This window comes from Solanum verrucosum, unplaced genomic scaffold (assembly GCF_900185275.1).
Source record: "Solanum verrucosum unplaced genomic scaffold, falcon-dt-bn FXZP01000229.1, whole genome shotgun sequence".
Classification (NCBI taxonomy): domain Eukaryota; kingdom Viridiplantae; phylum Streptophyta; class Magnoliopsida; order Solanales; family Solanaceae; genus Solanum; species Solanum verrucosum.
The window spans coordinates 1,657,686-1,681,264 of record NW_026020011.1 but is presented as its reverse complement, the minus strand read 5'-3'; the positions used below and the strand labels follow the sequence as shown (position 1 = coordinate 1,681,264).

The following is a 23,579-nucleotide window of genomic DNA, read 5'->3' as shown; positions in this document are numbered from 1 at the left end:
GGTAACTAGGCGGGTTGAGTTAAATTTAGGCAGGTTATAATGGGTTAAGACAATAATCAGATCACAACACAACTAAATCCAAATTTGCTTAGGTCAAAACGAATTAGGTAATAGGTTATATAACAGGTTAGGTAATGGGCCACATCATGTAATCTGCTATATATTTCATTTTCCTTTATACCAAACATCCAAAATGTTTCTCTATTCTTACTTAACTTTCATTTATACAAAGTCTCAAAGACAATAAATGTAACTAAATGGCATTTCATGGTGTTAAGGCTATGGTCGAAAGGAAAACATTTGAACTTGAATAGGTGGGGTGTGCCAAGCCTAGGCTTTGTGTTTTTGGCTGAAATTTTGTATGGACGTCCATTAAGACCTTAGCAATGGAGTCAGTTGGTTCCGACGGACAAACGGACCCATTTTCAAGTGCAAGAGCATAATTCTTACTTAACTTTCATTTATACAACAAAGTCTCAAAGACAATAAATGTTAACTAAATGGTTAGGCTATGGTCGAAAGGAAAACATTTGAACTTGAATTGGTAGGGTGTGCCAGGCCTAGGCTTTAGTGCAACTCCCAGGCGACACATGAAAGTCCAAGTAGCAAGCTACTTTAATAGACTTTCCCCCTTAAAAAATTGAGTTAATATCGTGTGAGTCAATGACCCACATATCAGATATTAAACTGATAAGAACAGATACTACACTTGATCTTAGCCAAAAGGCCGAGAAAGGTATGCTTTTCTTAACCTATGGGTTTAGTGCTTTATCTTCCCTCTCAACCCTCTACTATTCGTTTTATATCGATACGGGACAAATGAATCTGAAATGCCACCAACTTATATTATTACAGTGAGAAAGACATTTTGGAAAAAAATATATATATTAGCTTACTTATGAACAATTAAGTACACTATATAGTATACAAAAGCTACCTACAAAATAGTTTATTATACAATGTAACCTTCAACATGATTTATCTAGGTGACCAACGTTCAAAATCACTTTTGGCCTCCAACCAATCTATCAACGCTTATAATCTAGTGGTACCGATGAGTTTCATACACAATAGGTGTGAGCTCAATTCTCGCTGCTACTTTTTCAGCTTCTTCCTCCGTCCCTGATTAAAGGGCCTCCACGCGTGAGCGTATGTTTGCACGTATTACGAGAACATGTGATAGGTAATCTCAAGCATATAGTTTATTATTCAAATATCTTTGAAGTTATTATTAGGTGTAATTCACCATAGATATGACTTGAAGCAAGCCTTTTCTTCCTCCCTACCACGGTAATTTATGGGAACACTTCATGATTTTAAAAAGGATCAACACAACACTAGTACATAGCTAGAGTCTTGGACATCTCTATGTATGTACTTGACAAGAAGAGATTTGCCGTTGCGTTATTGACCTTGCTTCACCTTAATTGTTATTTATCGGGCTTTAGCGGGTCTATTGATCAAGGCGGTGCTAGGTAGGGTTAAGAGGATACATCCGAACTTATCTTAGGTGGAAAATACTTAGGGGTCGTTTGGTACAAATATTGATAATGTAGAGATTAGTAATACATGGATTAGTAATGCAGGGATTAGTAATGTAGGGATTAACAATGCAGGGATTAGAAATGTTGGGATTATATTTTATCAACTGTTTGGTTCATTGCTTCCCACTTAATCTTGTGTTTGATTTAAAACTCTACAAAAAAATTGTTTCCTATTATACCCTTGTGTTATTATGAGATTGTTTATTTCATGTAATTGAGTCAAGATAGATGACCGCCGAACAATTTATTTTTTTTGTAGGATTTTCTATTCCATTTACCTAGTTAAGTTTTATATATTTATATATATTTTTTATTTTATTATTTTTTGTTTTTTATTTTTTAAGTTAAAATAAATTGTTACTAATTTTGAGGTGTGACGTACCACTAAGGATATCCTTGATGACACAGTGTATACCTATTTTTTTGTTGGTCAAATATATCTTAAACTTAACATAGATTTAGGGTTATTTAAATTGTTCAACACCTAAAGCTTATTAAAAAAAAAACAGGTCAAGTGGTTAATCGACGACCTACATTGAATAAAAAAATATTAGTGAAATCATGAAATTACACTAAATGAATTTGGAGAATTAAAAAGAACTTTATCACCATTCCAATATAAATAAAAAGAAAATCAAATTACAAAAGATATTTAGGAAAAGAAATAGGGGGATAGTTTAGTAATTTAGGGGTCTTATCCAAGAATTGTTAAACCTTGGATTAGTTATCCCTCCATTTTTTAAGGATAAAATAAGACCACATATTGTGTATAAGTAATCCATGAATTAAATTAAATAAAGTAATTAAACAATGTATTAGATGGATTAAAATTTAATCTGTAGACTATTCTAATTAATACCGCCTACCAAACGGGTCCTTAGTGTGGTGCTTCATTTTCCTTCGCGCCACACCCAAAATCTCAAGCATTTTGTAACTTTGTTCCTATATGTAGTAAACTCCCTTAAACGGAAAATGTACTATTCTCTTTTGTCTCAAAATAAGTGTCTTTTTATCTCATTTCACGTTCATTAAGAAAAATAATAAATAGAAGGCATAATTTACTATCCATATTAATAGATGTAATAATAAATAGAAGGCATAATTTACTATCCATATTAATAGATGTTTCTTCAAAATTGAACATTATTAAGAAGCTCCAAGGATATAATTAAAAATAATTACTATTTTTTATATTGAATTCCTAATGGCATTTATTTTCAATTTTTTTTGTTGCTGAAGCAACACTTATTTTTGAAGTAAAGAAACAAATAACATTGGTTTCACATTTACAAATTCCATTTTCTAATTTACAATTTGTTAAGGCCGAAGCTCAAACATTTAAACTAGATTTGGTGGGGTGCGCCAGGCCAAGGCAATAGTGCAACACCTAGGCGACGCACGAAGGCCCGAGTAGCAAGCTACTCTAATGAACCTTCCCCCTTAAAAAATTGAGTTAATATCGTGTGAGTCAATGACTCACATATCAGATATTAAACTGATAAGAACAGATACTACACTTGATCTTAGCCAAAAGGCCGAGAAAGGTATGCTTTACTTACCTCACAGACTTCGTGTTTTATACTTCCTCTCAATTTTATGCCTTTTGTATTCCATCGATATGGGACTGATGAAATGCTACCTACAATTTTATATTAGTGTGAGAAAGACAGTGGTAATTGAGTTATAAACACCTTAAACATGATTTAGCTCGGTTATCGATGCTCAAATCAACACTAATAGTATATATATATATATATAGTTATACACTTGTACTAGTTATATATAAGTGTCGTTTAAACTTATTTTGTGCACATTAAGAAAAATAATAAATAGAAGAGTATAATTGGTAAAATATACAATTTTTGTCTTTAATTTCTTGTATCACTCTTATTTTGAGATTAAAATATTTTGCTAATTTTTTTTTGCTGAAATTTCTAAGATGAGAAAAGGATAAATATATTTCGAAACTATTACAAATGATATATATATATATATACATACACTATCCGTTGTACTTAAGATTGTATATAACCTTATTGTCGTACTATTGGACCATATATCCCTAAGCCAAACGGAACAACACATGGTGTCCAAATTTATTTTAATTTTTACGTTAACCCAAACTATTACAATCTTCTTTTTTATGCGTTAATAGAGAGCTTTGTACGTATGTTTCTTCTCCATTAACGGCCCTTGTTTTAGGTGTATTCTTGTCTAGTTTTATTTTTGTTTTAATGAAAAGTTTTAAAGAATAACTTTTATGCCCGATTTGATTTAGGTGATACTGTTGAAGTGTTGATTGTAGTGTGGTTATTGAAGGAATTCTTTTTTCTTTTCGATTTTGGATTTTCAAAATATGTTTTTTAATTAGGATTTTACTTTGATGTCTTTTGCATAGATTTGTTAGGAATTTGTGCATTTTTATGGTAAAGAATTTTTTTTTATTTTAGAATTTCACTTTGCTAGGATTTTACTTTATTGCCTTTTTCTGAGATATGTTAAGGGTTTGTGCATTCTTTTTATTAAAGAAATATTTTGCTCGCCTCTCTCCTCCCTCTCTCAATCTCCCTCACTAAATATACAAATACATATGTATACCAATTATATATACAATTATCTGACAGATATACATATACAATTCGCCTCTCTCACTCGTCTCTCTCCTCCCTCTCTCAATCTCGCTCACCTCTCTCCTCCCTCTAACATGTAGCTACGAATTGTAATCAACAAACTATAGCTATAGAGCACAATTAAATTATTTTTGAGTGGCTATATGTGAAAATTCCCCTATATAATATTGGGTTTAAGTTTGTTGTCTATTGGGTCTAATTTCTTGTCTACTTATCTTTTTTTGTTTTGTTTACTATTGATGAAGTACAGAAACCCCATCAATTTGAGCGCTAATTACATCATATTATAAAAGTTTCTCAAATTACAATAATTTCAAAATTTTCAAAACTTGTGGATATATTGCTCCTTCGTCTGATACATAGCAAATTCTACATGAGTTATGTATATGATACATAACTATAAATCAAATTCATATTGATTTAGGTTTGAATGAATGCATCAACAATAACATTTGTATTAGATACATTATAAACAAACGAAGTTGTAATATATCTGATAGAGATGGAGTGATGTATCTGGATGTTAAGAGAGAAGGAAAAAAAGGGAATTTTGTAATTAATTCAAATGATAGGGACTTTAGAAATTATATTATCTTAAGTCATGTGATTACGTAATTTTCTCTATTATTTATATCTCAACTCTGTACAAAATGGGCCAAGTGAACCCAAAAGGAAAAGAAAATAATGAAAATAGAAAACAAAAAACAAGCCCGGTCCAAAGGATCCGCCTCCTTTTATATATCAGCCCTAAGAAGTAGGGTTTTCCATTTTGAGCTTCAGATCATCTCCCTCTATGTCGCCGCTTGGAGCTTGTGGTAACCTGAGCTTCCTTTTCCTCTTGTTGTGGGTAATCAATACTTATTATGATGAAGCTTTCTTTTCTTCTCAGCTCACAGAAGCAAGTATAGTTTTCCTTTGTTCTGTTATGATTTTGTTGTTCATTTCTTTCTAATCTTCGCTTCCTTATCTGCAGAGGTGATACCGGTGGATATAGTGGGTTTCTAGGTGGAATCGAGAGAGAAAACAATTGTCGAAGGAAAGTTTCCGAGGTCGTTATCACATAGAGAAATGATGCATCGGAACTATGAGCTTCCAACAACTTACAAGGTGTTCTTCTTCATCCATGTGTTCCATTCTAAAAAATCGAATGAATCTAGGTTGTTCACCAAACCTCTTCATCCTCATTACCACAGTTTTATCTTCAATATCCAAACATCATTCAAGTATTGTGGTTAGCATTAATTTGATTCCTTTTCTTAGATCTACATATCAACGTGCTGAATCCTCTAAGAAGATTAATACCACCATTGACATTTTATTCCTCAAAAAGGTTTTCAATTTTAAATATTTTTTGAGGTTGGAATTGAGCTGCTTCAGAACGATTATGCTTCATCTGCTCATACTTGTTAAGGATGTATGAACCAAGCTGAAATCTTCATGTCAAAAAGGGGTATGATCCCGATCTTATCTCTTTTATTGACATAGTAAATAAGCACACAACTAAGTTAGATTTTACAAGTGTGAAATATAGATTTTTTGACCCTTTCGAGTTTCAATCCATATTTTAACATTAAATACCTATTTTTAAATCTAATCTTTATTTTTATTGGTATATTTGTTTTATTTTTTTAAGAACCAATCCTAATTTGCCACCTACCCCGAGATTCTTGTAACAAAATCACTCTCACCTCCTCATAACAACTCACATTTTTTCTCTTTCTTTTTTTCTCACACTAGCACACCACCTTCACACAATTCATTACATATACTCACAGAATCACTAGTTGAATTTCTTCCAAAGTTAGACTCCGATCAACAACGTTGTCCAAAAATCACTAAGATTAGAGAGGTTTGTTTCTTTTTCCTTAATTCTCTTAATTTTGTTATATATTGTTCTTTGGTGGTGATGTCTTGGCCAATTTGATGCTCTTAATTCATAAATCTATTGATGTGTTTGGTGTTGGCATGTTTCTTCTTTTTATCTAATAACAAAAAAAAAAACTAAATCAAACAATATTAGCATTTTAAAGAGCCCCAGATCAACTAATACAGAGCACTCAAATCACTAGCCGAAATATGTCAAACCAAATTAATGTTGACGTCACCTCGAGCGCCGCCGTCACCTTGAGTGACGTCACTCACCACATCACCAAATCAATATCAGAGGAAGTTGAAAAGGCGGCCACTATTAACAGTACCCCTAATATGACCCCTAACTTGACCCCTACAAAAGATATACAAGATACACCTCCATACCCCTTGGAAGTGGAGACAATAGACACATCATCCATAAATTTAATACCCACATATTCCAAAATAGGCCTTTTAGGGACTATGACATCTAATGAGGATCACTTATCCTCTAATAGTGCCTTGTTGGCACCATTAAACGAAAACCTATCTACCTCGACTTTTCCAAAAGAAAGCCCACATAACACCAATTTGGAAAGTACAGACATTACACTAATATACAACAATAACTCCCTATTATATATTCCTAGTACTAGCCCCCTTACCCAAAGTAGAAAACTCACTACAAATAATATCACTATCCCTATTAGCTCTATCTATATCGATATAACGGACTCCCTAGAAAATGCCAAGAATTCCACTATCCTCTCAAAGGAGAAGGACTATTCTGAGGAGATCACCACACTCCCAAAACTCCAGGAACACTTAAGCAAACTCCCCAATCATAAACCAACAAATTCCTACTGTAACACTTCCAACTTTCTCCATAACACTAGGGGAACAAACTTTCTATGCAACTCAAGCCCCACTCCCAAACCATACTCCACACTCATGGCTGGAAATGAGCTTCCAGGGATAAGCTCTTTCCTTCAATGCAGTGGTAGATGGGAGGCAAGTAATAGTTCTAGTACAAAACCCGACCTTTTTAGCCCAAGTAGTCTCGGAGGGCATGAGAATTGCCATGAAAACATACAACAACCACCTATGGTTGTCAACCGTACTCCAACCACCACTAAGCTTCCCATTCCCCAGATCCCCTTCTACCACTATCCATCATGGGAAATGCCTCTGTTCAACCCACTAAATGTGGAACCCTTAATCTTTCCACCATTCTTCTCCCTACACCAGATTCCATAGATACCAGAATCACTAGTGAATCCATGGAACTTTCCGGAGATAGCTCAGCGTTACCACAGGGGTCAGGACAATGTGAAAGAGAACTCTCCCCAAGTAGTTCCAGACATTGGGACCTCCAATTCTCAGGTATTACCTCATCACATCATCCCCCATTTATCCCCATTAGCAGTGACTAGAGGAGAAAATGTAAACGTCTGAGAAGTAGAGGAAGCGGTAGCACTAATGAGGGAAACACAAACAGAAATAGGAGTCTTAAAAGAAATAAAAATTATAATATTCAAAGAGAGATTCAAAAAAAAAACACATACTCATTTGTCCACCGCATCTATTAAAAAGCTCCATAGACATTCGTGCTCCGAGAAACCCAAGAGTAGGGAACTTTGTAGTTATATTGAACCCATACCTAGAAACATCGAACCCTTTAAGAATGGAGATGGAGATAACAGAGAATGCAACGAACCAAACCAACAGAGCCATGAATATAATAATTTGGGATTGTAGAGGGAGTAACAGAGATGACTTTAGGAGGAACTTTAGATCACTAATAGACTGGCATAAGCCACCCTTAGTGGCACTGGTAGAAAAAAAAATGCAAGACCACCAACCACTACTAGATAATTTTCCTTATACAAATATGATACAAGTTCCATCAATTGGAAGCTCGGGAGGGCTGGCAATTCTTTGGGACGACGCTATTTTTGAGCTAGTAAAAATATCTACGTCAGGTCAGGAAATTCATGCAATGGTGAAGGTACATTTGACAAACGACTCTTGGCTTTTTAGTGTTATTTATGCAAGTACGTTTAGAAATTCAAGGAGAATACTATGGCAAAATCTAAAGACAATAAAGGATAACTTCTATGGTAGCTGGCTTTTATGAGGGGACTTTAACGAACTTCTAAGTGTAGCAGACAAGTGTGGGGGTAGACCAGTACATAATAATCGTACAAAAGACCTGTGGGAAGCTATAAATCACTGTGAACTAATTGACATGGGCTTTAAAGGAAGCTGATACACGTGGTTAAATAAACGATTTAAAAACAAATGACAACTCATATTTGAAAGGCTGGATCGTTTCTTTGCAAACGACAACTGGCTTTATAAATATCCTAATTCCCAGGTACAACACCTACCCCGGACCCATTCTGACCATTGCCCCCTCCTCTTATCCTTGGTCCCATCTTCAAATCACAATCAAAAAAAAATATTTAAATTCGAAACTATGTGGACATCACATCCTGATCTCATAAAAATCATCACTGATTCTTGGACAAGTCAAAGTAACATCTTAGATGCGATTCCTATTTTCCAAAAAAATGTCTCAGAATGGAATCAAGTCACCTTTGGGAATATATTCCACAAAAAAAAAAAAACTTATTAAAAGAATTGAAGGAATCCAAAATTCCCCAAAGTATGCTTACAACTCTTTTTTAAGAAATTTAGAAAACGAACTCATCCAAGAATACAACTACATCCTCCGTGTAGGGAAGAATTTTGGAAACTTAAATCTAGAATAAACTGGTTGAATGAAGGGGATGCAAACACTAGATTTTTCCATACCACAACACTAAATAGAAGACGTAGGAACAAAATCTTAGGTCTACAAACTACAGAAGGCATTTGGATCTATAACCAAGGGCAAATAGAAATTATAACTCAAGATTTCTTCAAAGAACTATTCAGCTCCAATAAACTATCCTCAAAATTGACAAATCCAGAACTTGAAGCCTCAGATAACCACGTTGACCTCACCTATCTAGACGTAATCCCTACCAAGGAGGAAGTAAAGAAGACTGTAGATTCCTTCCAACCTTTTAAAGCTCCAAGTCCAGATGGATTACACCCTTTTTTTTACCAAAAAACTAGGAAGTTGTAGGGAATTTTGTCACCGCTCTATGCCAAAAAGCTTTCACTCAAGGGAAGATACTGGTAGACATAAATAAAACTCATGTCTTCCTAATCCCAAAAAACAAAAATGCAAATAACCTAAGAGACTTTAGACCAATCAGCTTATATAATACTACTTATAAAATTATAACAAAGATAATAACCCAACGCCTCAGACTAGTAATGGATAAGTTAATTGGCCCCTATCAAGCTAGCTTCTTAAAGAATAGTCAAGCTTCGGATAATGCAATAATCATCCAAGAAATAATAACACACTTCAGAAAAATGAAGGGGGAAAAAGCAAACCTCATTCTCAAAGTAAATCTCGAAAAAGCTTTTGACAAAATGGAGTGGGCGTTTATTAGGGAAACCTTATTCTACTTTAAATTCCCAATAAATACAATAAACCTAATAATGTCATGTATCTCCACAAGTGAAGTATCTATTCTCCTAAATGGCTCAAAAACTGAATATTTCGAACCATCTAGAGGAATAAGACAGGGAGACCCTATGTCACCTTACCTGTCCACTCTATGCTTGGAAGTCCTATCGAGAAAAATCGAGCAGGAGGTCAAGCTGAAACATTGGACTCCTATAAAAATTTTCGCCAAAGGACCAAAAATATCACACCTCTTTTTTGCCGACGACCTGGTCCCGATGAGCAAAGCTAACAAAGGAACCTGCGAAACCATCAAACGCGTTATGGACACCTTCTGTGATTCCTCAGGCCAGACGATAAATACAAAAAAATCAAAACTTATTTTTTCAAAGAACACTCCAGTAAATCTAAACAAATGGATCACCAAAACATTAAAAATCAAGAATGGAAATATATTTGGGAAATACTTGGGGTTCCCAATCACACATAAGAGAATCACAAGTCATAACTACCAATTTATAATAGATAACATGCAATCAAAACTGGCAGGATGGAAAACAAAATTTCTCAACATGACAGAAAGAACGACCCTAGCAAAAGCTTGCCTAAGCAATATACCAACCCACATAATGCAAACCACTAAACTGCCAAGTAACATCATTAAAAAAATAGACCAACTCCAGCGAAACTTTATCTGGGGTACAACAAGTGAAAAAAAGAAACTCCATATGGTAAAATGGGATATCATCACATCAATAAAAGCTAAAGGGGGGCTGGGAATGCAAAGAGCAAAAACAAGGAACTTAGCTCTCATAACTAAGTTTGCCTGGAGAGCTTTCAAGAGCCATGAAACTCTATGGGCCCAAATACTTATCAAAAAATATAATAAAAAAGGCACACTCCATATTGAAAGCCATGACAGGCCCTCTCATAGCATAACATGGAAAAATCTAATGATAGGATGGGATATATGCAATAAAGGCATGGAGATAGTGTTAGGAAATGGCAAGACAACATCATTCTGGTTCGACAAGTGGTTACCAAATGGAAAATCTATGAGGGAACAAATACATGGACCACTGGATTGATAGCACTTCTGCAGGGACTTCGAATAGCACTAGAAAGAGGATTAGTACCATTGGAAGTTAACGTCGATTGCAAGGAAATTAAAACCCTCATTCGAGGAGCACACCCCACTTACGAAAATATTCTTTCTGATTGCAAGGATCTACTTCACCGCCTGGGGAACCCCCTAATACACCATATCTTTAGAGAAACAAACCAAGTGGCAGATGTTCTAGCAAAGGAAGGCGCTAAAATGGATCAAATCAACTCTTTTTTGTGCATGGAAGTTCCTCCGGTGTTTGTATCCAACAAACTAGAAGCAGACAAAGAGGGAACTCCATTTGTTAGACTATCTAAGAAATCTTTTGCAAGCAACTCATGTAATAGTACTAGTAATAGTATGCCCTTTGTAATTAACTCATGTAACAGTACTAGTAATAGTATTCCCCTTCCTCTGGTAACAATGTAACGATGCATATTACGTAACATATATATTACTCTGTTTTGAACCAAAAAAATAATAATTTATCATGTGTTCTATTACTTGCTTTTAAGTTTAGAGTGGACTAATTTTTTTAGGTATAATTAAGATTAGTTCACTATAATATTTGATGACTTATTCTAACAAATTAGGTTTTGATTCGTTGTTGACAGTTTTTTAATTGTTTTATATTTGTGAAAAAAATGCTCTAAGTATAAAATCTAAGCGGGAGCATGTACAGTTTATCATTTTAAGTAAGATGTTATTTTGCGTCTTAGATAAAAGCAATTAATAAAATGGTAAGGTTGCATTCATTAATTGTTTTTATCTAACCCGCAAAATTACAAGCTTAATTAAGATGATAGATTATTTATTCTCTCGCTTATAGCTTAAAGTTAGAGCATTTATTTCATTAATCTAACAATTAAAAATGAAAACTTAATCTAAATTTCTTTTTTTCATGTCACCAGTGAATCAAACTCCAATCGTGAACTAATCCTAATTAAACCCAAATGAATTAATTCACTTTAAATTTGAAAGTAAGTAATCCACACATAATAAATTATAAGATATAAGCATGCCAACACCAAACAGATCAATCTATTTATGGATTAAGAGTAGGCCTGTCAAAATGAGCTCAAATATAAGTAATTCCTTCGATCTGTCTAGAATTTTATGGGTTGGGCTCAAGATAATTTGAATTGAGTTCAATCTCAACTCATTCAAGCCTTAATCCATTTTAAAAGAATCTTCAAGTGAGCCCAATTTAATCTCTAACTTCAACTCGTTTTAAGACTATTTATTTGCATTAATGTAATGTATATTCTTATATTGAAGATAGGAATTACCATCTATTTTATATATTCTAAGATTTATTTATTAATTTGTAACTTTTGTTTTATTTTTTTGAGTTGAAATTTAAATTTTGGTTTAAAAAAATTAATAATACTATGTTAAAATTATGAGAATTTTACACAAATATCATAGTGTTAAGAGATAATTACATCATATCTCTTCTCTTTTTCAAATTACAAAAATCTCTTAAATTTGGTGAAATTCGGATACATCCCAAAACGTTATGATACATCATATCCCAGTTTCAGATACATCCCTCAATGTCCAAATACATCGCGTCTCAATTTCGAATACATCACTCAACGGCCCAATACATCGCATAAAGTGATGTATCCGAACGATACATTGCTTAAAGTGATGTATCATATAATAGGAGAGAGTAGAGATTTTTGTAATTTTTTCAAATGGTAGGAAATTTTAGAGAATATGGTAAAATAAATTGTATATTTAGGTAAAAAAAATTCTTAGCGAGTCATGACTCAAGCCCATTTGATCCCATCTTATTTTAGTCCAAAGTAAACTTAGATGAGTCATGACCCAACTTGATTTGTATTTCAATCCATTTTAATATCTCCAATTCTGACCCAATCCACTTATTTATCACTCCAAATAGTTAAGAGCATCAAATTTGCCAACAAATCACTACCAATAGCAATATGAAACAAAATTAAGACAAGGAAGAAGAAACCAACCTCTCTAATCTTAGTGATTTTTGGATAGCGTTGTTGATCAGAGTTTGATTATAAACCTCATTAACCCCACTACTTTTCTTCGATCGGAACACTTGGTCTCTGGAAGAAGGTCGATTGGTAGTTTGAAGTGAATTTGATGCTGGTTTTGAATCTTCCATGTTGGTTTTCTATCGTATTTGTGTAAATTCTCACTCATATCTACCCATCTTCTCTAAATTTAATTATACTCTCTATTGTGAACAAGAAGACCCCTAAGGAAAATGTTTTTAGTAATATCTCTGAGATTGTCTCTATATAAAAATGTATGAAGATGAGTTGGTGAATGGATTAGATGGTTTTGTTAGGATCAAACGCTTATCATTATACCAAAAGCTATAGCTGATAGCAAAGGCGCAACTTTATTTCTTAACTAAGTCCACCAAGCAAGCGTCATATTCGACCATGACTCCGACCCGGGCCACCCAGCCCTTCGTGGGCCTTGCCATAGGCAAGACGTTGACATTACTCAACAATCCCCCTCCCAACACCTGCCTCATGTTGAATGTTGCTCTCGGGAATCGAACCCACGACCTTGGCTCTGATACCACTTGTTAGGATCAAGCGCTTACTATTATGCCAAAAGTTATAGCTGATAGCAAATGCATAACTTTATTTCTTAATTAAGTCTACCAAGCAAGGCGTCAAGTTCGATCATGACTCCGACCCGGCCACCCAACCCCTCGTGGGCCTTGCCATAGGCATGATGCTAACATTACTCAACAACCCCCCTCCCAATACCTGCCTCATGCAAAATGTTGCTCTTGGGAATCGACCTACGACCTTGGCTCTGATACCACTTGTTAGGATCAAGCGCATACCATTATGTCAAAAGCTATAGCTGATAGCAAATGCACAATGTTATTTCTTAACTAAGTCCACCAAGCAAGCGTCATGTTCGATCATGACTCCGACCCGGGGCACCCAGCTCCTCGTGGGTCTTGCCATAGGCAGGATGTTGACAATACTCAAAAGGATTGTTCCCAATCCTAACTTATTTATAATGCCAACTCATTTAAACTTGAGCGAATTAATGAATTTGGACTTAATTTTCCACTTATAAGTCTACATATGTCTTTCTTAGTTTGTCCATCTCACCATGCTTACAAGTTACAATGGCCTTGATTCATCTTTAAAACTATGAAGGACAATATATAAATTAGATTAAATCTGATTAAATTAAATCTTTATAGACACAACATGCTAGTACTCAAAATGTGCATGGAAATTTATAAAACGTGTAAAGGTGTGTTTAGATCAATTTCGAATTTAAATTAATTAAAATAATTAAGTAGATATTACTGGGGAAAAAACGTGGAAATGTTGACAAGACAACAACAAATAGTTAAGACTTCAAATAAATTACTCCTAGTTTGGACATACATATTTGAAGTTCAAACATTAAGAGTATAAATTTCAATCGTGTATGTTTGTAGTTAAATTTTGACAAACTAAACTTCAATTGCGCTTATTTGAAGTTTAGATAAAAATATCTAGTATTTGTTTGTACAAGCATTATGTCAAACTTTAGGCAAAATTTATAAATTCGGAAAGCGAATTTTGACAATATTTAAATTTTATTGAATAGTGACTAAACTTACAAAAAAATTATACTCAAATATGCCTTAAATAGGGATCCCAAAATTAATAGATTATTTGTGTACTTACACAAATCCGTAGAGTCAAGATCATAAAATGAATATCGAACATTGAGTAGGAGCAAGTTCAAGAAAATAAAAATATTTTGGGAAAACCAAAAACAGAAAATGACTTGTTTTCATCCTACCAAACTATGAAACTAGTAAAGGTATAAAGATAAATTTCTAAAAAAGTTCAAAAGAACTCTCTCAAATATTATTAATATCAACTAATGTCTTTTTCATGAATGAAAAACACTCCTATTTATAGAATAAATAAGGTGGTTATTAGTCCCAATAAAATCCTAAAAGAACAATCTAGAACTTAATAAATAATGAAAAAATAACTTGGTTGGGTACCTTTTAATAAATAATTACTGATTTTAGCTATATTTTTTATTTATTACCATTTATAGCATTACTATGTTAAATCTGCAATATGTATTAAAAGTGAATTATGTATGCAATATATATGTATTATAACTATTTTATTAAAATATATTATGCTTGTTTGATAAGAAATTGACACATTGTACTATAAATGTATTAAAATGTGTGATAAATGTATTATCCATCAATAAAACTTGTATTATAGGTGAATAACAAATTGTTCTTTGTAATATGTATTTAAACTGTATTATAAATGTATTAAAAGTGATCAAGTGTAAAAAAATTGTTATTGCTATAAATGGTAAATATTTTTTTAAGATGGTATATTTATATAAGTTTCCTAATAATAAAACCCTAGCTTAGTGGCTAAGGTAAAACTAAAATCCTAATAATTGTGGCTAAATTAAAAATTTTATGGGCTCTTTTGGTCGTGATTTTTGTGCCCTATTTAGGTTTGATTGGGCTGCTGATTTCTGCTCCACTCAAATGGTTGAAATTAGGAAAAATCACCCCATATACACATTTAAGAGTCAATATTACAGGTTTTAAATCTACTTTTAAAAAATTATTACTTATAACAGTTTAATTACGGGTTATAACATATCACTAATTATTTATAAATTAATTAAATTTTACTTTATTAAATAAGTAATTTTTTGTAATTTTATATTATTATTAAATTATTTAAATAAAGAATACCTCATAATTATCTCTTACACAATTATAGGGATTTTACATTGATTACACTTCCTTATTTAATGTGAGAGTTTTTAATAAATCGTGCTTAAACCTAACCTCTTGTTATATATTTTTTTATTATTATTTATTTTTCCCTATTTTATTCTGTAGGACTGCGTTGTAGCTTATGTATAGAATTTATATTAAATTGTCCTTGGGAATGTTGATAGTCAACTGGTTACACTTTAATTGAATCATAATAGTAGTAATTATTATGTTGCCTAACAACTTGTTATTATATTGCCTAACCATTTGTTTCAATCGTCATTATGTATTATTTTATAAATATGCAAAAGGGGAAGAAGATGAAGGGGAAAATTGTTGAAACCCCTTCTGATTCCGATTTTGATTTTGTTACTGAAATCAAAAAGAAAAAAAGAAAAAAAAATGTAGAAGTTGGAGCATCTTCAAAATCATCAACAAGAAGAACAACAAAAAGTTATTTTTTTTTTACTTTTGGACAATTTTTTTGTGTTTAAGTATTTGATGATATATAATATCATATGTTTTCTTTCAGGCAGATACCGTTTACATATGAATTACTGATGGCCTATTATAATTTCAAGATACTATTTTGAAAATATTAGTGTGTTTCCAAACTGTACATTTATTGGATGAAATCTGTATGAAATCTAATTGATATGTGTATGACTACGCTTAAATGTTTTGATTTTGAAAATTTTATGAATTGTGATATAATAATGGTATACAAATGGTATGAATGTGTTTTAACATTGGTGTGATTGTCTATTAATTGTGTTTATGGTATAAATTATTAAATTGGTATGAAAATTGTATGATTTGTCAAACTACTGATTTTTTCTTAAAAAAATCACATTATGCTTACTTTATATTCTAAACATGTTTTTGGATGAAACATGTATGAAATCTGATTAATACGTGTATGCCTATGAGTTTAATATTTTATTGTTGGATATTGTATGAATTGTGATATAATATTGATATACAAATGGTATAAATTGTGTGATTATATGAATTTTTAAATTTTATGCATGTTGTTTGGATAATACGTGTATGAAATTTTGATTAATATGTGTATGACACTAACTGAAGTTAGTGTGGGAATGAAACACTAACTGCAATTTGTTTTAAATTTATTTATAGTAGGACACCAGTTGAAAACCAAATTAATATTCATGTAAACTTACATTAAATTAAATACTCAGGATACCATAATTACCTTTTATAATTATCACTAATATTTACACTATCTTATGCATTAAGCTAGAATAAATTTTATTTTTAACAATATACAATCTGTATGATTAATGAATAAACAATGTATAAAGAATGAACGGTATATTAAACACTAAGTTTATAATACACTTCAAATAATTATGTTTCATATCAAAACAAAACATTAATCTAAACGACAAAATAAAATAAAAATTATATATAGTCTAAACAAATCAACAATCATTTGTTTTGCACAGGATAATTTGAACATGCTTCAAGTTGAGGCCAACTTGACAACATCTACTGCAAGTAACTTTGGACCTTTTGAATTTCACATTAGCAACCCTCTTTCATATATTCATTTCACTTGAAAATCAACATAATTCTCTGTTTCATTAAAAAAAAAAAAAACAATTAGTCTAACATTATACAAATCAATTAGAAATATGTTAAATAATATTAACTTTTCATTTCAAAGACAATACAAATTTCATCCATAAAAATCATTATAATAACAATAAAATTATACACACTCGTCATTATTTTTTCATACAAGTATCATTCAGACAGTACATTACAAAACAAATTTCATACAAAACATAATATTTCACATTTAATATTCACTTAATACACATTTCATACAACAATCATCATTCATACCAAATTTATACATTTTCATACTCATTTAATACACATTTCATACAAAACGATTATTCATTCAAACTATATACATTTCTCGTCTCAAATAATTAATTACTGTCACCCAACTTTATACAGAAATAACAAAACTAATATAAACTCAACAATTTCACATTTAATACCAATTTAAAACACTTGTAATACACTTCGTCAAGAATTCCAATTTTTTTTTACATATTTCTTAACACACTTTTCATACATAATTCATTCGACTTATACTATCAAATTCATTATCAAATAAAATAAATTTTCATAAATTCGTCAACATTATAATTAAATTATTTTTACAGAATAATTAGCACACTTTCATACAAATTTCATTTAATTTATTCTATCAAATTTATTCATAAAATCACATTACATTTATAATTTCACAAAACAATAATTGTATACAAAATAAACAAATAAACAAAAAAAACACTAAATTTTTTACATTTCACAACAGTAAACATAATATGATATCAACAGTTAACAAAACATGACTCCACCTTCAATTAATTGACAGTTTGATCATTTTTGTTTCATTTCGCTCTCATTCTAAAACAAACAATAATAAATACTAACCCGAAGGATCCAATCTTTCACCATGTATGATTAAAACTGATACGTAGTTGTCCATCACAACAAAATCAAGAATTTTCAAAGATGAAAAAAACTTCAATTACTCGAATGTGGGATTTTTTTTTGTTAAAAATTGAAGAGAGAAACGTTGAATTTTTTTTGTTGCAAATTGAAGAGAGAGAAACGTTGAAAAAAGAAGAAGATAAAATCTGAATTTTTATTTGATTTTAACTGATTTGAGTGAATTAAGGATACTAAATAATCTTAATTAGTTTAAATCCCTTAATTCGTGCTATTTATTAATTATCTACAAAAAAATGATATGATCTGATTCTTTAATTTATCTTAACTGATTTTGAGTGAATTATGGATAAAAAATATTGTTAATTTGTTTGAATCCCTTATTTCATGCTAATCATTAATTATCTACAATAAATTCAAATTAAATTACAGGCCACACTTTCAATTTTTTACTTTATTATCTATAATTCCGTTTTTTTTTTTGTAAATTTTCGTTTTTATTTTTTAAAAAACTTTTTTCGAATTAATAAAAACATTTCTTTTATTTGTGAATTTGTTATAACCTGAAATTTTTAATGCTATAGCTTGAAAGTCTATATCTACTGCTATAGCCTGAAAATAGTACTATAATATATGTCATATATGAAATTTACACTTGAAATTAACCTCATTTTAGGCTTATTTTGAACCTTTTTTTCTGCACCACTTTAAACTTCTTCGAGGCTGAACTTTGGACCCCAAATTTCCTCTTAGACTTCAACTTGGGCCACCAATAGTTGAACTTTGGACCCCAATGGCTATTTTAATAATAGCCCAAGTTTAACAGTGTGTTCATTGAATGAAACAAAACAACCAAACTGAAAAATGGCACTCGACAATCAATACACACGTTTCATTTGAATTGTTGTTGTTAAATAATAGCTCATTCCGTTCTTTGCGTCGGGAAGTCTTGGGGATAAAAACGAGGATGAAGGAGTATCACTCCATCACAATCCTTGTTGATCATTCTATTTTATTTAGGAAGAATTAATTCAAATCTTGAACAATATTGATGAATTCAATTTCTTAAGCACATAAATTATGTGCTTGAAATTAAATTTTCGTACTATGGTTTTTCTTTTCTTTTCAAGAGACTAAAATCTTGATAATTTTATTCTATTCTCATTCTGGAAGACTAGAGTTCTTGTAATTTTCTACTTCGATTTATAATTCGATTTGAATAAATAAAAACTTCAACATTTCATTAAATCTAATTTTAAACACAATATTCTAACAAGCTTAACGAATTTAATAAAATTATCGTTGGTATGTTACGAAGAGAAATGATTAAAGTCCTTTGCAATTCAAAAAGTTGTAACCGAAATCATCTGACGAAGTTGTCTGCTCAAAGCATTTGTCTTTTTACTTTGAGCTTTCAACGTGTAATATGTTTATGACTACAAGATTAAAGAACATTTTAGCATATTTCATGCATCTTTATTTTAAGACCAGAAGATTCAAAATAAATATATGTTATCTCTGTCTATTGTGTCCTCTTCTACCAACACTATGCCGTTTTCGTCTTTGATGCATATCACTTGGTCCACATCATGAATTTTCTTTCTCACCCCGGTGTGCATATTCCTCCTCTTCCTCCTCCTCGTCTAAGTTTTCTATTGATGTCGTATAAGCAACCTTTTTGGTTTTACTTTTCTTGGTCCTCTCCTTCCCACCACCAATTTTCTTGCGCCTTTTGGATTACCTCTCGAGACCCCTAACACCTCTCTAACTGCTTTGCTGATGCAGTCAACTGTCCTAACCCACATAGTAGTTATGTCCCTACTACTCCCCAAATCCCCTATAAATAGGCATCAACATCTCACCAATCTCCGAGGCTGTGGGTTGGACTAAATTTGAGAGCCCCTATTATAAGATCAATGTCTCACCAATCTCTAGGGTTGTGGGTTGAATTAAATTTTAGCAGGTTATAATGGGTTAAGGCAACAATCGAGTCAAGACTCAATCCAAATTTGCGGGTCAAACCGGATTAGGTAATAGGCTATAATGTGCAACATCATGTAATCTCCTATATATTTCATTTTCTTTCATACCTAACATCTAAAATGTAATTAAATGTAACTTCATGGTGTTAAGGCTATGGTCGAAAGGAAAACATTTGAACTTGAATTGGTGGGGTGTGCCAGGCATAGGCTTTAGTGCAACGCCCAAGCGACGCATGAAAGTCCAAGTAGCAAGCTACTTTAATGGACTTTCCCCCTTAAAAAATTAAGTTAATATCGTGTGAGTCGATGACCCACATATCAGATATTAAACTGATAAGAACAGATACTACACTTGATCTTAGCCAAAAGGCCGAGAAAGGTATGCTTTTCTTAACCTATGGACTTGGTGCTTTATCCTCCCTCTCAACTCTCTACTTTTCGTTTTATATCGATACGGGACAAATGAGCCTGAAGTGCCATGCACTTGTATGAACAATTAAGTACACTATATAGTATACAAAAGCTACCTACAAAATAGATTATTATACAATGTAACCTTCAACATGATTTATTATCAACGCTTGTAATCATAGGTAATCTCAAGCATGTACGGGAACACTTCATGATTTTAAAGGATCAACACAACACTAGTATAGCTAGAGTCTTAGGACATCTCTATGTATGTACTTGACAAGAAGAGATTTGTCGTTACGTTCTTTACTTTGCTTCACCTTAATTGTTATTTATCGGGCTTTAGCACGTCTATTGATCAAGGGGGTGCTAGGTGGGGTAAGAGGATTCATCCGACCCAAAATCTCAAGCAATTTGTTGATTTTCTCTATTGTTAATACTTTGTTCCTACATGTAGTAAACTCCCTCAAACGGAAAATGTACTACTCCCTTCTGTCTCAAAATAAGTGTCGTTTTATCTCATTTCATCTTCATTAAGAAAAATAATAAATAGAAGGCATAATTTACTAAGCTATTCATATAATTGACATGGTGAGTTTACCCTTATTAATTGATAGAATTTCAAAATCAATTTACTCAATAAAGAGGTTCTACCTTTTTCAGACACGTAAAAAGAGACAAAGGGAGTAATTAGATGTTTTTTTCAAAATTGGAAGAATTAGTTTTTCAAGGGTATAGTTAAAAACAGTTACTATTTCTTGTCTTGAATTCCTACTGACATTTGCTTGAGATTATTATTTTATTTTGCAAAAGCAACACTTGTTTTGGAGTAAAGAATAAATAACATTGGTATAGGGAAATTAGATACCTAAGATTATCATGTCATCACAATTACAAGTTCCATTTTCTAACTTAAAATTTGTTAAGCCAAGCTCAAACATTTAAACTAGATTTGGTGGGCTGCGCCAGGCCAAGGCTATAGTGCAACACCTAGGCGACGCACGAAGACCCAAGTAGCAAGCTACTTTAATGGACCTTCCCCCTTAAAAAATTAAGTTAATATCGTGTGAATCAATGACCCACATATCAGATATTAAACTGATAAGAACAGATACTACACTTGATCTTAGCCAAAAGGCCGAGAAAGGTATGCTTTACTTAGCTCACGGACTTCGTGTTTTATCCGCCCTCTCAATTCTCTGCCTCTTGTATTCCATCGATATGGGACTGATGAACTCTTAATGATACCTACAATTTTATATTAGTGTGAGAAAAACAATAGGTGGAAAAAAAATAGTAATGATCTAGCTTATAGGTTATCGATGCTCAAATCAGCACTATAAGTTATACTAGTAAGGGGTCAATTATATAAAAACGTCATAACAACTCATCCAACAAAAGGTTTCATCAAAATCTTATATAGAAAATTAGCTACGCATAAAGTATGTGAAAACATAATAAGTAATAAAATTCATAACAAATAACGAAAAATAGAAAGACGAAAGGAAAAACTTGTCGCCGAATCTTTCACTTACTCCTAGCGTTCTTTGCCTCAGATTGAATTCCCCTTCAAAAACATGTTTAAAGATAATTTATTTCACTTTTTGTTACTCGTCTCAAAATAAGTGTCATTTAAACTTATTTCGTGCTCGTTAAGAAAAAAAATAAGTAGAAAATAGTTTACTAAGTTATTTCTATTTATTATATATATCTAGATGATTGAGATTAAACAAAAAATTATCTTTACATAAGAGTATAATTGGAAAAACATACAATTTTTGTCTTTAATTTCTAGTATAATACTTATTTTGAGATTAAAAAAAATTTCAAAATCTTTTTGCTGAAATTTCTAAGACGAAAAAATGACAAATATACTTCTGAACTATTACAAATCGACTATTACAAATCGAGTAGAAAGCTTTGTACATTTCTTCTCCATTTATGACCGTTGTTTTAGGCGTATTCTTGTCTAGTTTTATTTTTGTTTGAATGAAAAGTTTTAAAGAATAACTTTTATGCCCGATTTATGTGGTACAGTTGATTGTAGTGTGGTTATTGAAGGAGTTTCTTTTTTCTTTTTGATTTTGGATTTTCAAAAATATGTTTTTTTAGGATTTTACTTTGATGTCTTTTACATAGATTTGTTAGGAATTTGTGAATTTTTATGGTAAAGAATGTTTTTAATTTTTTAAGAATTTTACTTTGTTAGGATTTTACTTTATTGTCTTTTTCTGAGATTTGTTAAGGATTTGTGCATTCTTTTTATTAAAGAAATATTTTGCTCATCAATCTCCTCCCTCTCCCAATCTCCCTCGCCAATTATACAAATACATATGTATACCAGTTATATATCTACAATTATCTGACAGATATACATATACAGTTCGCCATTCTCCTCCCTCTTCCAATCTCGCTCGCGTCTCTCCACTCTCTGCCCTCTCTCGCTCGCCTCTCTCCACTCTCTACCCTCTCTCGCTCGCCTCTCTCCACTCTCTGCCCTCTCTTGCACGAGCCTCTCTCCTCCCTCTAACATGTAGCTACGAATCGTAATCAGCAAACCATAGCTATAGAGCACAATTAAGTTATTTTTGAGTGACTATATATGAAAGTTCCCCTATATAATATTGTGTTTAAGTTTGTTGTCTATTGGGTCTAAATTTGTTGTCTACTTATCCTTTTTTTTTACTATTTATATATAGAGAGAGAGAGACAACTTGTGGAGCTAAAACCTCCATTTTATTTAGTATGAAGTACAGAAACCCCATCAATTTGAGCGCTAATTACATCATATTATAAAACTTTCTCAAATTACAATAATTTCAAAATTTTCAAAACTTGCGGATATATTGCTCCTTCGCCCGATACATAGCAAATGATATATGAGCTATGTATCTGATACATAACTATAAACCAAATTCATATTGATTTAGGTTTGAATGATTTGGGTTATGCATCAACAATGACATTTGTATCAGATACATTGTAAACAAACGAAGTTGTAATATATCTGATAGAAGTGGAGTGATGTATCCGGATGTTAAGAGAGAAGGAAAAATGGAATTTTTGTAATTAATTCAAATGATAGGGACTTTAGATATTATGTTATCTTAAGTCATGTAATTACAAAATTTTCTCTATTATTTATATCTCAACTCTGTACAAAATGGGCCAAGTGAACCCAAAAGGAAAAGAAAATAACGAAAATAGAAAACAAAAAACAGGCCCAGTCCAAAGGATCCGCCTCCTTTTATATATCAACCCTAAGA

The 23,579-nt window shown here is 32.0% G+C and overlaps 4 non-coding genes across 4 annotated transcripts; all 4 read right to left on the bottom strand.

Annotated features, from left to right (window-relative positions):
• Nucleotides 1–544: 544 nt before the first annotated feature.
• Nucleotides 545–740, bottom strand: LOC125820500 (U2 spliceosomal RNA). Its single transcript, XR_007442516.1, has one exon. It is a non-coding gene; the product is annotated as a U2 spliceosomal RNA (small nuclear RNA).
• Nucleotides 741–2,896: 2,156 nt separating this feature from the next.
• On the bottom strand, nt 2,897–3,092 carry LOC125820524 (U2 spliceosomal RNA). The gene has a single exon (XR_007442536.1). It is a non-coding gene; the product is annotated as a U2 spliceosomal RNA (small nuclear RNA).
• A 16,997-nt stretch (nt 3,093–20,089) lies between these two features.
• Nucleotides 20,090–20,285, bottom strand: LOC125820502 (U2 spliceosomal RNA). The gene has a single exon (XR_007442518.1). It is a non-coding gene; the product is annotated as a U2 spliceosomal RNA (small nuclear RNA).
• Nucleotides 20,286–21,268: 983 nt separating this feature from the next.
• Nucleotides 21,269–21,464, bottom strand: LOC125820501 (U2 spliceosomal RNA). Its single transcript, XR_007442517.1, has one exon. It is a non-coding gene; the product is annotated as a U2 spliceosomal RNA (small nuclear RNA).
• Between the last annotated feature and the right edge of the window lie 2,115 nt (nt 21,465–23,579).